At 41.3% G+C, this 10,339-nt stretch overlaps 1 pseudogene; it reads right to left on the bottom strand.

Annotated features, from left to right (window-relative positions):
• Positions 1 to 5,680: 5,680 nt before the first annotated feature.
• LOC102834628 overlaps positions 5,681 to 10,339 on the bottom strand; it is a 65,019-nt pseudogene continuing 60,360 nt past the window's right edge.

The following is a 10,339-nucleotide window of genomic DNA, read 5'->3' as shown; positions in this document are numbered from 1 at the left end:
TTAAAGTGTTGAAAAGCAAAGATGTTAGCTTAAGGACTAAGGTGCACCTGACCCAAGCCATGGTATTTTCAATAACCTCATATGCATGCGAAAGCTGGACCATAGAAAGGAAGACCATAGAAAAACTGATGCTTTTAGTTGTGGTGTTGGAGGAAAATATTGAAAGCACCATGGGCTGCCCATAGAATCAACAGATCTGTGTTGGAAGAAGTGCAGCCAGAGTGCTCCTTAGAGGCCAAGATGGCCAAACTTCAGACATATTGTCAGGAGGGACCACGTTCTGGAGAAAGATATCATGTTTGGTAGGTAGGGTATTGTCAGGGGGACCAGTTGCTGGAGAAGGATATCATGTTTGGTAGGATGGAGGGTCAGAGAAAAAGAGGAAAACCCCCAGCGAGATAGATTAGCCAAGTGGCAGCATCAATGGGCTCAAGGGTGGCAACAGTAGTGAAGTTGGCCCAGGATCGGGTAGTGTTATGTTTTGCTGTACATAAGGTCACTATGAGTTGGCACTGACTCGGTGGCACCTAACAGCAGCAACAACATGCACACAATTAAGTGTTTTGGAATTCTTGTTTGTCATAATGTTATCTAGAGTTTGTTATGATCCACACTGTCAAATGCCATGGCATAGCAAACATATTTCTGGTATTCTCTGCTTTCAGCCAAGATCCATCTGATGTCAGCAATGATATTTCTTGTTCCATGTCTCCTTCTGAATTTAACTTGTATTTATGGCATTTCCCTGTTGATGTAATGTTGCAGACATTTTTGAATTGTCAACAGCAAAAATTTACTTGAATGCAAAGTTAATGATATTTTTCAATAATTTCTGCTTTCTGTTGGATAATTGCTCTTTGGAATGGGCACAAATATGGATCTCTTCCAATCAGTTGGTGAGGTAGCTGTCTTCCAAGTTTCTTGTCATAGAAGAAGGAGCACCTTCAGTTCTGCATCAGTTTGTTGAAACATTTCAATTTGTATTCCATCAACTCCTCGAACTTTGGTTTTAGCCAATGTCTTCAGTGCAGCTTGGACTTCAATATCATTTGGTCCTTGATCATATGCTACCTCTTGAAATGTTTGAATATTGAACAATTCTTTTTGATAACAGTGACGATATATTCCTTCTATATTCTTTAGATGCTCCCTGCATCATTCAATATTTTGCCCACAGAATCCTTCAATATTGTAAAAAGAAGCTTTTTCTTTCTTTTTTTCTTTCGTTCTTTCTTTCTTTAAGCTTAAGAAATATAGGCTGGGTTCTTTTCTTTTGATTTTCCAGCTCCAGGTCTTTGCACATTTCATTATTATACTTGACTTTGTCTTCTCTGGCTGACATGTAAAATTTCTTTTCGGTTCTTTTACTTCATCATTTTTATCAGTTGCTTTAGCGTCTCTACATTCAAGAGCAAGTTTCAGAGCCTCTTCTGATCCATATTTGTCTTTTTTTCTTTCCTGTCTTTTTAATGACCTTTTGCTTTCATCATATATGATGTTCTTGCTGTCATCCCACAACTCCTTTGGTTTTCTGTTATTAGTGTCTAATTCATCAACATGCTTCTTGACAAGGTGTCTGCATTCAGATGGAAATTTTTTGGCTCTCATAGACTAGTTTCAATTTTTTTCAGTTGAAGCTTGAATTTGCATGTAAGCAATTGATTTTTTTTTTCATACTCACTCCTGTCCTTATTTTAATTGATGAAGCTGACTTTTCATACCCATTCAGCCTGTGACTCTGTCCATGTATCTATCTGCAGAACAATTTTGTCACTATTTACCTGTATGCCCTTTAGCACTGACATAACTCCATGTCTTCATCATTCTTCTGTCAATCTCCCTTTTCTTGTATATTGCCCTCTATATCATCCAAGTTAACATGTGTCTGTTCTCTAGTCAGTGAATTACTCCCTTCCCTCCTATCTCTGGTAATTATCAAAGACTGTTTGTTTCAGTATGAATACTTTTTATGAGTTTTTACAATAGTAGTCTCATACAAAATCTGTTGTTTTGAGATTGACTAATTTCACTCAGCATAATATCTTCCAAGTTCATCTATGCTGTGAGGTGTTTTGAAGATTCATCATTATTCTCCACCATTGTATAGTATTCCATTGTTTGTATGTGCCAATGTTTGTCCATTTTTCCACTGATGGGCATTTAGATTGTCTCCTTTTTGCGGTGTGAGTAGTGCTGTGATGAACATTAGTGTGTATGTATCTACTTGTGTCCTGATTCTTATTTCTTATGGATATATACAAAGTGAGGGATTGCTGGGTCATACAGTGTTTCTATTTCCAACTTTCTAAGGAAGCACTTCCCAGAGTGGTTGAGACATTTTACAGTCCCACCAGTAATATAGGAGGGTCCCAGGCTCTCCAAACTCTTGCGAGCATTTGTTGTTTTCTGCTTGCTTTTGTTTTTTAACTTTGATATTAATGCTAAGGTGAGATGATATTAAATAATTTTATTCTTATTTACAAACATAAATGAGAATCTGCTGTGTGCCAGGTCCTTGCTAGGTTCCAGTGGTAAAGGACTCTGAGTGCTTCAGACTTTGCTCTCCAAGGTTCCCAGAGAGGAATTTCAGGGTTTTGATATTTCAATATCTCCCCTTATATCACTCTCACCTTCATATAAGAATGGTGCCTCTGATGCCTGTTATCTGATCTGCTCAAATATGCCAAACTCTTCACTAAACACTGCATACTCAGGAGTTGCTGTTATAATTCAATTTGTCAGTGAGTCTATTAAAATATTAGTAAGGTGTCCACGTCCTCTTAGCTGGTGAGCTGGCATTTATTTCCATGCCTTCTGGTTTTAAAGGCCAATTCTCTTTCCATTATCTATTGATGGTCTCTTTATGAAATAATTTGAGAGGCTTCTTGCAAAATATCCTTGGCTCCAACTGATCTTGAAATTCTTCCATTAAAACTGACAGAGGTGTGTTGAGGTTATATACTGTAGATGATGCGAGGGCAGAAACTGTTTTTCTTATTCACACTTCAGTGTCGGGTACAATAAATATCAGCCCAATCTTATTTCCTTTGACCTAGGAAGGAATAGTGCCACACAGGTTTATCCCTTAATGCAACTGTGTTGATGATATACTTTTATTCATTTATTTAGTTATTTATTTAGTTAGTTCCTTCAGGGTGCAAATGATTGACATGCTAAGCTGCTAACTAAAAACTTGCATATTTGAAACCTAGAGGAACCTAAGAAGAAAGACTTGATGATCTGCTTTCTAAAAATTAGACATTAAAAAACCCTGTGGAACACAGTTGTACTCTGAAATAAATAGAGCCTCCATGTGTCAGAGTTGACTTAATGACAACTGGTGGCTATTATGGTTCTTTAATTATTTTTATTTTTATTTTGAACTGAACTTGTGCCTGGTCAAAAGAATGCAGAAAAATGAGGATATGGCAAAGGAAGGCATCATGCTTTGTAGTAAATTAGAAACAACTACTGTGTTTCCAGTACCCACAATACATTCTAGAATCCAAAGCCATCTGTTACCAGGGCCCCCATGACTGCATCCAGACCACTGTCTCTTGTTCTTTTATTCAGACCTTTGAGTTGCCAAATAAACAACCCACTAATCATGACTGTGCACCATGGTACATTCTCTGAAGTCTCCTTCCCTTTCCCCTGCTCTGTCCATCCATCTCACTCCATTACAATTTTAATTCCAAGCTTATTTTCTCTGATGGCCTGAACTAATCAAAGATTTAAAAAAAAAAAAAAAAAAAAAGATTTTTTTATTGTGAGGTTTACATGGGAGAACATCAGCTTTATACTCATCCTATTGTATTTTGTTTCATTGCAATGATTATAGTCCCCTTCATGCATCATCATATAACCCCAAAGGGTACAACACACAGGCCTGCCTCCGCACCCCCCTAGCCACCAGCACACAGTCCTTCTCCCACCCTGAGCCCAGTGTCCCTAGCCAATCCATCTGTCCACAACATCTTCTCTGTCTCCATCCCTGGCTTCACTGCCTCTCTGGGTAGGGTCCCACTCTCTGTTCTTCTCACTTGAAGGTCATCGGTACCTCCATTCCTGGACTGCAAAATCAATCACTCTTCTCCTTTTGTCAAAAAAAAAATATATATCTACCTCTATATTTCCTAGGTTCACAGTCAGACCTGATGGCAATTATTCACTATTGTACCACAAGAGACTTATCCCCATTTCCTTTTGCCAGCCTGGTCCCAAAGGATTGGAAATCATTCAGTGGTGATTCTACCTTCCCCTGCCCCATCTCGAACTAGGCTCCCTCTTGAAAGCTTGTAAGCTAATCACTTCGTGCCTTTATAACCCCCCCTCCCCCCATTTTGGGTATCCAATGTCTAAGTTGCCCATTCCTGTCAACCCTGTGTACCGATGGGGTGGCAGATCCTTTCTGTAAAGATTTGTTCCTTTTTTTGAGCTACTAAGTCCATAAATATAGGTAAAGTTCATCAAATTGTAGCAGGTTATTCTTTGTTGTTGTTGTTGTTCCCTCTTCTTTCTTCTTCTAGTTGACTTCTGATCATCTAGCCATCGAAGCCAGGTCAAGTGAGTACTATCTGTAAGTTCTTGTGCCTCTCCCCTCACTTCATATCAGCTGGATGCTTCACTCTCCACTCTAGACCTCTGTGGCCATGCCACTGCCTCTGGGCCCAGGAGTCCCAAGGTCTTGCCATACAGCTGGCCATCCAGGTCTTTACCAGGTCTGCATCATAATATTTTGCCTGCTGTTGTTTTTGCTGTTAAGTACCATTAGTTGGTCTCCCTCACAGAGACCCTGTATAGGGTGTCCTCTGAGTGACTGGGGTCTTGAACTGCCAACGTTGTAGCTCAAACTGACCTTTCAGTACAGTGCATTATCCTGTAGCACCACACTAGTATTCCATTTTGCCCATAGAATTCTCCAAATTTACAAGTGTAAATTTTTCTTCAGTTTTTTTCAACTTGAGAAATGCTGAGCATGTTCTTCTGTTTTCATTTTCTAACTCCAGGTCTTTGCACATTTCATTATAATAGTTGTGACCTTGTCCAGCCACCCTTTGAAACGTTCTGCTCTGCCCTTTTGCTTCCTCATTCCTTCTATTGGTTTTGGCATGTCTATACTGCTGATCAACTTTCAGAGTCTCTTCTGATATCCCTTTTTTTTTTTTTTTCCACCTTCTCTTTCTTCCCTGACATCTTAATGACCTTTTGCTTTAGTCCTATGTGATGTTCTTGATGCCATTCATAACTCATCTGATCTTTGGTCATTTGTATCTAAGACTTCAAATATGTTCTTGAGGTGATCTTTAAAGTCAGATGGGATATGTTCAAAGTCAAATTTTGACTCTCATGGACTTGTTTAAATTTTCTTCAGTTTTAGCCTGAGCGTGGATATGAACAATAGGTGGTCTGCCCTTGGAAGTTTTCCCCAGATTATATGGAGCCTTTTCACCATCTGTTCCCATGGGTGTAGTCAATTTTATTTCTGTGTATGTCATCTAGTGAGGTATACATTGTCTTTTATGTTGTTTAGAAGAAGGTATTTGCAATGAAGAAGTCAATGGTCTTGCAGAATTCTATCATGTGATCTCAGGCATCAGTTCTATCAAAAAGGCCATTTTTTTTTTTTTTTTTTGAGGTGGGGGGAAGAGCTATTAGCTTTAATATCACAAAGTCTAAATTACCCAGCCATCTTCTGGCACACAAGTACAAAGTCAGGTAGGTGTGGTGGCAGTAGGGGAACAGAACACAGAGTTCCTAGAAAGCGCCACAAGTAAAGGAAGGGTTCAGAAAGCATAATGGTCTGGATATCCTCAAGCTTCTTAGACACTTCTGGTGGAGTATAATCCATTTCTTCAGAGACATTCTTCTGTTTGTTGGGCTCCATGGAGTTGAAATGCTCACAGAGGTCTCCATAAACCACATTCTTAACAGGAAAGTAATAGGAACAGAAGCTGAGATGGTCCCACCCACACAAAAGGGGATGCTGAGACCTTAGGTGCATTTCCACATGCTGAAAGAAGTCATGGTCCTCATGGGAAGTGAGTGGGACAAGAATACCAATTCCTCCTGACAAAGTCATATACACAAGTGATTCAGATCCACTGAGGATCAGTGTGGTCTTCTGTAATGACAGAAATGTCTCCCCAGTATAGTAGTTCATAATCACCTCAGCCTTTTGTGAGGCTCCGTTGAGCAAGCCTCGATCCCAAAGGGCTTTTTTTTTCCTATGGGATCTTCATCTTCATCATTGGTGTTAGGTGGAAGCCTCACCACACAAATGTTGCCAAATTTTATGACAAATCAGCCGTAGTGTCATAGTCAAGGAGACTGGCTATAGTGACCCATTGGGGGTAGGTGTCATCAGCAAAGATGATGAGCTGATTCTCATTGTGCTTATAGTGGACACAGATGAAACTTTCTTGGACATCAGACACAATTACCCCGTGTCCAGTGGTCTGGATTCCAGAGATGTAATTGGTGATGTACTTATTCTCCCACTTTCAAAGTAACTTCTTCTGCCCCCAGTCATAAACTCGCAAAAGCTACCACACACCAATCAAGACCCTCCCCTGAAATGAGGTGATGGCAGCAGGGACCTCTTCAACTGGAGTCTTGTGCAAAAACTCCAATTTTCACCACTGTTCACGAATTTGTAAGTGTAGACAAAGCCACCAACCACAGATCTTGGGTTCAGGATCAAGTCCTTGGCTACACCAACCAGCACATACCAATCTTCACCAGTGTTGGAGAACCTATACACAGCCACACTATAAGCTGCCTCATTCTGTTCCAGCTGGACAAGGTCCAATGTGTTCCCTTGGATGGGATTCATCACACTGATCACAGAGGCCCACTGTCCATTGCCAGCCTTGGGAACTCCAAAAATGGACTCAGGGAGATTTTCACTGAGGAATGCTGCTGCCATCTCTGTGGCCAGCTCCCGCTCATCCTCTCCTGCTGCTTCAACTATTTCCTCTGTCATTTGTTGCTTCCTCTGAGCTTTTGTAGCCTTGGTGTAGGCATTGTGATCAGTCTCAATGATAATAATGTTGTTATTTTCAGGGTGGATGACAGATTTCCTGGGTGTGTACTGCAATGGAAAGGCTACTTGATTGAAGACATCACCTAGCTTTTCCAACGCCAAAATCCTTAGGGTGTTGGTGGAGATGGCTATGATACCTCCAGGACACTGTTCAGAGGCAAAGCCAGATGCAAATTCCAGGGTCTCATAAGACAAGGGGGTGAGATGGAAACGAGACTGGTAATAATAACTCAGCTACAAGCAGCTTGACATACCTAATACTGCCTCCAGGCCTTGCATATGGACATGGAAAAGTTTCACAGAACAGGGCCCCAAGTATCTAGTGCAGTGTCAGACATATCTCCAGTGACAGGGTCCAGGACAGTTCTCAGAAGCACACTATTTTGTAGCCCAATATTCAGGTAGAGGAATCCAACAGAGCCCCTCTCACACAGCTCATCCTTCTTCTCAGTCCCACCCATTTCCATAATGCACAAGGACTCAGGCTGGGCTGGGAGAGCCTGCATGCTCAGAGGTTGCAAGAAGTCTGAAGGGTCCAGGAAGATGATTCTGACTGTGTTGTCCATCAGTTCCACAGCTAAGAATCAAGACTTCTGGTCTCCATGCGGGACATTGGCCAAGCTCATGCACACCACTTCTGCCGACAGCTCTTTCTGTTCTGTGTACTCATTCAGCTGTCCTGAGGGATCCATCTCAAAATAGACCAGCTCTCCTCTTGTCAGGGTGATCACCACTTGCCGTTGGTTCACCGCACACTTCACAATGGTTTTTTTTTTGTGTGTTTTTTTGCCTGGAGTCTTCCATTCATTGACTCTTGGCTGCTCGAATATGCCGGATGCCATATGGATACACCTGCACTAAGGCATCATCACCTAACAAGGAGCAGGACAGAGTCGGGGTGGTTCTAAGCAACCCAGAATCAGTTACTTCTTCTGCAGTCTCTCCAATGTACAATATAAGGGTGGCATTCATGAAAGACACATGATGTAAGCATTGAACTCATCTTCAATGTGTCAACGCACTCTCCAGACAGCATTGGGATTACCAGGTAGCACAGAGACGGCCATTTCTGACACCTCAAGTCCATGCCTTAAAACTCTCAAAGATGATCGAGGTCCCCTTCCACAAGCCACAGACAGCTGTGGAGTGTCTTCATTGGCCAGATCAGCTATCTGGCAAAATAGAATGAGAGAGAGGCTATCCAATTCATCAACCAGCACAAGGTTTTTGAGGGATCATTGCTGAAATAAGAATGTGTCTCCTTCTTCTAGCGGCATATCAGATGAAAACCCAGAGTCTTCATCATCATCTCCAAGCTGTGCAATATGATATAAGTAACGGTTTCCAAATTCTGTTGCTACAAAGAGGAAACCTGTTTTAAGAGCACACATAGCTGCTGCAACTGGGACAGTGTCAAAATACTTAAGCCAGATCTCAGTAACCATATCCTCATCTGTCTCCAAAGTGATCTTGAAGATATCTCCCTGCTCAGTTTTTGCCAAAAAGAAGAAACATCGATTTGGTCTTATGGGTAGCAGAGCAGACAAAAATCATTCCCTTTCAGGGTCATCCAGGTCATTCCATCTCCTGGGAATTGGACAATAGATATCTGGTTGATCACTAAAGTTCTTGTAAGTGACATAGTTTTCAGAGCAAATCAATACTCTGCTTGGACCATCTGAACCTCCTGGAACTGTAATGAGGAAGTTGCCATGTTCTTCCAAAGGTTCACTTTATTTCCAGATCATGAGTTTTAAACCAAGGTCTAACTCATAGAAAGTGTCTATTGGATATTAGCTGCTTCTTCATCTGTAGGATCATTGTCAGCTTCCTCTTAATCCATTTCCAGGCAAGCAAACATTGGATTTTCAAATCCCACATCTACTCCAACCACATGATACACTAAAGTGTTTGCTTATGAGGTTTCAGGGGTGATGAAATGGTAAGCCGAGCTGCAGCATCTCTGTTCAAAATATATACCAATTTCTGCTTCTCGATGACACTGATTATAACAGTTAGTCCTTTAGGGTTCACAGCTAAGAACTGGCCAGGAACAATACAGCGGCATTCACTCTTGCCAAAGGTTTCTTGGATGGTTGGTACTCTAGGATAACAATCCGGCCTGAGTCGCTGCCAGCCACAATGTACTCTTTGGTGCCACCTGTGAGCCTGAAGGCTATGAGAGATCAGATAACTCCAAATACTTCCACAGTTAGGAGGGTATGCACTTTGCCAGTGTTGGGATCAGGACGAAGCAGCTCCAAGATTTTGCCACAAGAAATAACAATTTCTTGTTGTTTGGTTCCAGAGAAGTTGCCATGAATGGTAAAGCTGATGCCAGTGGCTTGCTGCAAGGTCAAGTTATACAGGAATATGTTGGTGTTGGTAGCAAAGCTGAGCCACCTTAGCCCACAATTCAGGCCTTGGTTATACAAACAATTCTGAGTCAAAACAAAAAGGAGGAAACAAATTGCCTGAGGCTGATGGGTACAACAGCAGAAATTCATACCAGGGTCTTGATTCCAAAATCGGTTTCTGTTATTTACCCTTTTAACACTCAGTGTCTTTGCACTTTCTATCTGTGTGCTGTTCACTTTTTGTGGGGACCGCTCTCCAATTCCCTCCCACCACCACCTCCTCTCCTGTCTCCAAGGCTGCAGGTCCTGAAAGCAAGTTTATTTCCAGAAGTATTACTTCATGACTTGTTCCAACCCTGTGGAAGGCTTGCAGCTGGTAGGATGGTGTAGGTAGCTGATGGATAATGAGTCTCTTCAAGGGCTAAACCACAGCAAATGCTAACCCACCGATGTTCCCCATTAGCTCTCAAAACAGAGCAAAAGGCCATGTATTCCAACTACTGATCCTTCTTTGATTCCAATCACCAGTAATAAACTGCATCTTGATTGCATGTGTGATAAATTTCAGTTTGAAGTAGTTGGAAAAATTCTTCAAATTCATCATCATTGGCTTTAGTGATTGGTGTGTAAATTTGAATATTAGTGATATTAACTGGTCTTCCTTGTAGGTACGTGGATATTATCCTATCAAGACAACATTATACTTCAAAATAATCTTGAAATATTCTTTTTTTTTTTTAATGTTTTATTATGAATTATATAGTAGTTTACATGGGGGAACTTTAATTTTACATTCATTCCATTGTATATCATCTCACTGCCATTGTTCCAATCCCCTCCATGCATCATCAACCACCCAAAGGGTATATCCCAGAAACCCACCCCCTACACTTCCCCCTCCTCCCCCCATTTTTCGGCCCACAGTCGCTTTCCCTCT

The sequence above is a fragment of the Chrysochloris asiatica genome, unplaced genomic scaffold (genome assembly GCF_000296735.1).
Source record: "Chrysochloris asiatica unplaced genomic scaffold, ChrAsi1.0 scaffold00208, whole genome shotgun sequence".
Classification (NCBI taxonomy): domain Eukaryota; kingdom Metazoa; phylum Chordata; class Mammalia; order Afrosoricida; family Chrysochloridae; genus Chrysochloris; species Chrysochloris asiatica.
Note: the sequence above shows the minus strand (reverse complement) of the source record. Positions and strands in the feature narration are given on the sequence as shown.